Source organism: Centroberyx affinis, unplaced genomic scaffold (genome assembly GCF_046629955.1).
Source record: "Centroberyx affinis isolate AG114_WGS23_722 - 3 ecotype Tasmania unplaced genomic scaffold, CSIRO-AGI_Caff_v1 ptg000999l_1, whole genome shotgun sequence".
Taxonomy (NCBI): Eukaryota; Metazoa; Chordata; class Actinopteri; order Beryciformes; family Berycidae; genus Centroberyx; species Centroberyx affinis.
The window spans coordinates 92,971-97,436 of record NW_027279564.1 but is presented as its reverse complement, the minus strand read 5'-3'; positions in this window follow the sequence as shown (position 1 = coordinate 97,436).

Sequence of the window (4,466 nt, the reverse complement as noted above, 5' to 3'; positions counted from 1 at the left end):
ATTCAGGTTTTTCCAACTTTGATAAAGCTGTTGGGTTTGCTTAAGCTCATTAAAAAGTGTTTTGCACCACATAGAGGACACTGGGAAAGAGCGTTATCATAGCATCATCATGATTTTTGAGTATGACTCATTGCGTCTCTATCAAGGGAACCAGAGCAAGTCATGAAATCTATTCAGGAAGCAGAGAAGCATTCCCCCCATCAGCTGCACATAGTTTTGACCTCATAGTTTATTAGGCTTTTCCCACGTTTTCCCCAGCCAGTACAGGGAGTGGAGGAGGCAGACCAGGTGCAGAGAAAACCACAGTCCTCACTAACAGCCTGCGCTCCATGTGTCATCAAGGCTGACTTTACATCGTTAAAGACCCACCCTACCTGCAGGGCAGCTGATGATGTACATAGGGTGTGCCGTTATATCCCATTCTTAAGCCATATATTTCAGTCATCTGTCACAAAATAGGTACTCATGCCACTTTATTTATTTTCACACGGGAAAACAGGGTCGACTCACCCTCTTGTATGGACTTTTTGTGAAGTAAGATAGATACATTATGCTGCTGGCACTTTGTGAACGAGGACTGGGCCTTGTTAGGATTTGGACTTATTTTAAGGTTCCCGTGGGTACCAGAGTAATTTTCCCATGGAAAGAATGGGACTACATTGCCATAACAATAGAGCATGTTGCTACCATGTGGAAATAATTAGAAGTACTGTAGGGTATTTCCTAACTGGGTAATTTTACTTGGTTTTCTACACTAGACAAGAGTAAATGAGCTTCAGTCAGTTGCGGATGGTATGCCATGGCAATGAATTTGCTTATGTCTTTATCAGAAATCAGTAGCATCTATGCAATAAGGATTAAGACTCTGATTCTTGTCAAAACATCTTAGAGTTAAGAAGATCAGGCTCTGATAAAGTCATCTATTACATTCCTAAGTTAGGGGAATGAATGTTAAGTGTACATTGCCCTCTATTGGGAAGATATTAACATTACTGTTCCATCTTTATTATGAACAACTTGTAGTTCTGTATTTGGCCAAAAGAGAGCACTGCAGTATGAATGATAAAACTCAGAGAAGTGTTATGCAATATGCATTTCTATCAAATCTAAAATGTGATTTAAACAAGTTCATGTTACAAGAGATTGAAATGTTTCTGTGTCCCTGTCTGTTCAATTCAAAAAAATTCAAAATAACTTTATTTAACCGTTAGGAACTTCATTTGTGTAAAAGCGTCAGTGCATACACAACACATATCCAGACAAACGACAAACACAGAGTAGACAACATACAAGTGCAGCTTAAAACAGTTAAGATGTCCGCCATAGGGTTAAGTGTGCTTAACAATGTCCATAGATAAATAGTAATAAAGCACCCAAGCTAGCTCAGGCATTAATGAGTCTAATGGAAGTAGGCACAAAGCTTGACATGGCCCGTTTGGTCTTGAATGGGAGTGACCTGTATCTGCGGCCTGAGGGTAGGTGGCTGTATTGGTTGTGTAGTGTGTGTGTGATATCCGAGGCTATTTGTAGTCCTTTCATTTTAGACCGTCTGCTGTAGATGCTGCTTAGTGGTACTTGGTCCAGTCCAATGATTTTGCTGATCATTCTGATGATTTTATTGAGAGGATTACGGTGGATGTTACTCAAAGCACCAAACCAGGCTGTTATGTTGAAGGTGATGATGGATTCAATGAAGCACCTGTAGAAACCTAGTAGAACTGATCACTGGACCTGGAGTTTACGGAGTTTCCTCAGAAAGAAGAGGCGGTGCTGACATTTGGAGAAGATGATTTCACTGTTAGGTTTGAAGGTGAGTTTGTGGTCAGTTGTGGTGCCGAGGTATTTGTATGCCTCCACTCTCTCTATGGCCTGGCCATTGACCTCCAGTGTAGGGATGGTGGACTGTCCATGACGGAAATCAATGACCAGCTCCTTGGTCTTGGAGGCATTGAGGTCAAGGCAATTCCCCTTACACCACTCTGAGAATGTGTCCATCTCAGTTTGGAGCTGCTCTTCAGACTTAGTGGTATCCACAATGACTGAGTCATCAGAGTATTTGAAGTAGATTATTTCTGGGTCTGAGCTCCTGCAGTTATCAGTGTACAGAGTGAAGAGCACAGGTGAAATTACAGAGCCCTGTGGGGCTCCAGTGGAGATGGTTCGAGTAGAGCTGAGCTGACCGTTGATTCTGACCACTTGGTGTCTCCCTGTCAGAAATGAAAGGACCCAGAGGATCAGATGTGAATTGACATCCATTTGGAGCAGTTTTTGTCCCATCAGGTGGGGTTGCACTGTGTTAAAGGTGCTTGAGAAGTCCACAAGGACCATTCTGACATATGCCTTGGGCTTCTCAAGGTGGGTATAAGCACCGTGCAGCAGTGTCAGAACAGCATTATCAACCCCCTATGTTGTTTATATGCAAACTGGAGAGGGTCAGTGTGCACGCCTACTTCCCTCTGTAACTGGGAAAGAACAAGCCTCTCAAAGCTTTTCATTACCAGGGATGTTAAGGCTACGGGTCAGTGGTCATTATCACAGGTGGGGTTGTTTTTCTTGGGTACTGGACAAATAATAGAGGATTTCCATATTGTAGGGATTGAGTGTTCTGCCAGAAGAGCTTGCAGAAAACACCGGACAGTTGACTGCAGCAGGCCTTCAGCAGGTGGCCACAGATCTGGTCAGGCCCAGGTGCTTTGTTTGGGTTTATCCTCTTCAGGGTGAGTTCTACCTCCCCAGGCTGCAGTTCCAGGTTTGCAGTGGTGAATGACATGGTAGCCAGGTCAGATATTAGCTCCTCCCTCCAGTGTGAAGTTGTGCTGGTCAAACCTGCAGTAGAAGTTGTTCAAGTCCTTTGCCATGTTGACACAGTCCTTTGCCTCAGATCTGGGTATGGTTAGATTATTAGGGAGGCCAGCCAGTGTTTTAACGCCTCGCCAGGCATCCCTGGCTTTGCCTTCCCGGTAGAGCTTCTCAACTTTCTCCTTGTACACTCTCTTGGCCTCTTTTATTTGTTTTTTTCAACTTGTTCTGAATGAGTTTGGACTCAGTTCTGTTTCCTGAGATAAATGCTATTTTCTTTTCGTTGAGTGTGACTTTCAGAGCTTTTGTGATCCAGGGCTTATTGTTAGAAAATACTTGGCCGATTTTGTGGGGACTATCTCCTCTGTCTGTCTGTCTGTCTGTCTGTCTAAGTTCATGTCATTTTGTGGTGTGGCAGTGATGCAGAAGTGTCTAAGCAGCAGAGCAAAGCAGGCAAGCTATGAATAGATCCTGTGTTTCTGACAAACGGATATCACCCACTTGTACCATAATACTAAACCCTAATGTTCAACTATAAATAGTCAGTAGGCCAGTATGGACTTAATTAATACCTTTTCCATGACATGACCTGATAGCACTGTGCAAAATGTGTTCTAAACACAAGTTGGAATACTAAACACAAGTGTGAATAATTAGACACTCTTTGTGTGACGATCAGAAATGTTGGCTGGGGAGAAAGGATTATTTGGTAAAACTAATAATAATAATAATTATAATTTTAAAAAAAAACAAGAAATGTGAACACACAACACACAGTCATAGACAGCATGGTAAAATAAAAGGGAAACACTTAGAAACAATACCATTTGGGAAAATTTTGTAAATACCAGTGCTGTGCATATGATGTCATGTCACAGCTCTTACTCATTTCTAGCCAAAAGTCTATGAAACTCAACAATACAGAAGTACTTCTACAGTTCCTTTGAAAACACAGGTACACTGAATGTTTTACTTTCTTTTGGCAGTATAGGACATTTAAAAACATTATCTTTTTTTTTTTTTAAACCTAATTGACCTTGTAACTGAGCAATAGCATAAGCCCAAGCCCCCAACTAGGTCAATTACTTGTTGTAGCATGGTGGCACTCTGAGCTGCTGCAGTCTAAGTGTCAACTAAAGGTTACTGAGATGTTGGCAAATGGAAATGAGTCAGTGTGATACATCTCAGCAAACATGTAACCTCCAGAGAGTTGGATTTGAATTGATTTAACCCACCAATGTTCTCATCAACAATCCTGCTGCTGAATACCTGTAGGTAGGCCTATGCTTTTTAATTTGGTGTGAACCTAGCAAACAGCCTATTTCAAGAGCTATGTGCTGTATGAGAAGCTTTTCATGTTCGACAGTTCTGAATAAAGGATCTGTGTTTACAAATGATTGCTTGTTCATGTTATTAGCAATCTGTTGGTCCAAGAAAATAGCGCTGTGTGCATTCTATGCTGTGTAGATTTTTAAAGGTCGCCTTTATGGAACAAACATCTAACTCAGCTTTAAAGGCCACAGTCATGGAACATATTTCTGTCTCAGCTTTCATTCATGGTTGCTAATGAGGCCGCTTATCTTTCTCAAAAAAAAAAAAAAAAAAGCAAATCAAATATCTTTTTCAGAGCAAAACATTTCTGAGAAAAGAAACTCACATCATCTTAG